Source organism: Colobus angolensis, unplaced genomic scaffold, assembly GCF_000951035.1.
Source record: "Colobus angolensis palliatus isolate OR3802 unplaced genomic scaffold, Cang.pa_1.0 Scaffold364, whole genome shotgun sequence".
Lineage (NCBI taxonomy): Eukaryota > Metazoa > Chordata > Mammalia > Primates > Cercopithecidae > Colobus > Colobus angolensis.
This window is the reverse complement of record NW_012116977.1, coordinates 1,600,590-1,602,683: the sequence shown is the minus strand read 5'-3', so window position 1 is coordinate 1,602,683 and position 2,094 is coordinate 1,600,590.

Sequence of the window (2,094 nt, the reverse complement as noted above, 5' to 3'; positions counted from 1 at the left end):
CTCAGAGTTCCACCCTGCCCTTCTTGGAACAGCTTGCTAACACTGTTGTCGTGGATTCTGCAAACTGATATTTGGGAGCTCATTGAGGGCTGTGGTGCCAAAGGGAGTATCCTCATACAGAAACTGGAAGGAATCCTCCCGAGAGTCTGCACTGCCCTGTGTGAATGCAACTCAGAGAGTTACACGTATATCTTCATTGGTCAGTTTGCTAACACAGTTTTCTGGAAATCTCTAATGGGATATTTCTTAGGACAACATAGCTGACGGAGACAAAAGAAATATCCTTAGATGAAAACTAGAAGGAAGCTTTCTTAGAAACCTGCTGGTGATGTGTGAGTTCATCTAATGGAGTTACCCGCATGTTTCCTGGAGCAGGCCACTAACACTCTCTTTGTGGAATCTGAGAAGGGCTGCTTTGGATAGCAGTGAGTCCTGGGCTGATAAAGAATGTTTCATTCGTTAAAAGCAGGAAAGGAGCTTTCTGAGAAACTTCTTTGTGATCTGTAAATTTGTCTCACAGAGTTCCAGCTTAGTGCTCAGGAAGCAGTTGGCTAAGACTCTTTCATGGAATCTGCAAAGTGATATTTGGGAGCCCTTTTGGGCCCATAGTGAAAGAGGACATATACTCCCATAACAGCTAGAGAAAAGCTTTCTGAGAGATTGCTCTCTGATGTGTGACTTCATCACACAGAGTTCCACCCTGCCCTTCTTGGAACAGCTTGCTAACACTGTTGTCATGGATTCTGCAAAGTGATATTTTGGAGCTCATTGAGGGCTGTGGTGCCAAAGGGAGTATCCTCATACAGAAACGGGAAGGAAGCCTTCTGAGAATCTGCACTGTGATGTGTGAATTCAACTCAGAGAGTTACATGTTTCCCTTAAGTGGTCAGTTTGCTAACACATTTTCTGGAAATCTGTAATGGGATACTTCTTAGGGCAACATAGCTGATGGAGACAAAAGATATATACTTCAATGAAAACTAGAAGGAAGCTTTTTTGAAACTTCTTGGTAATGTGTGAGTTCATCTCACGGAGTTACACTCATGTTTCCTGGAGCAGGCCACTAACACTGTCTTTGAGGAAACTGAGAAGGGCTGCTTTGGATAGCAGGGAGGCCTCCGCTGTTAAAGAAAATCTTATTGGTTAAAAACCCGAAAGAAGCTTTCTGAAAAACTTCTTTGTGATCTGTGAATTTGTCTCCCAGCCTCCAGCTAAGACTTTAGGAAGCAGTTGGCTAAGACACTTTTCATGGAATCTGCAAAGTGATATTAGGGAGCCCATTGGGACCCATGGTGAAAGATGTCATATCCTGACATAACAGCCAGAGAGAAGTTTTCTGAGAGATTGCTCTCTGATGTGTGACTTCATCTCTCAGAGTTCCACACTGCCCTTCTTGGAACAGCTTGCTAACACTGTTTTCGTGGATTCTGCAAAGTGATATTTGGGAGCTCATGGAGGGCTGTGGTGCCAAAGGGAGTATCCTCATACAGAAAATGGAGGGAAGCCTTCTGAGAATCTGCACTATGATGTATGAATGCAACTCAGAGAGTTATACGTTTCTCTTCAGTGGTCAGTTTGCTAACACAGTTTTCTGGAAATCTGTAATGGGATACTTCTTATGGCAATGTAGCTGATGGAGGCAAAAGAAATATCCTTAGGTGAAAACTAGAAGGAAGCTTTCTTAGAACCTTCTTGGTGATGTGTGAGTTCATCTCATGGAGTTACACTCATGTTTCCTGGAGCAGGGCACTAACACTCTCTTTGAGGAAACTGAGAAGGGCTGCTTTGGATAGATTTGAGGCCTCGGCTGATCAAGAAAGTTTCATTCGTTAAAAGGGGGAATGAAGCTTTCTGAGAAACTACTTTTTGATCTGTGATTTTGTCTCACAGAGTTCCAGCATAGTCCTCAGGAAGCAGTTAGTTAAGACTCTTTTCCTGGAATCTGCAAAGTGATATTGGGGCGCCATTTGGGGCCATGTTGAAAAAGGTCATGTCCTCACATAACAGCTAGACAGAAGCTTTTAGAGAGATTGCTCTCTGATGTGTGACTTCATCACTCAGAGTTCCACCCTACCCTTCTTGGAACAGCTTGCT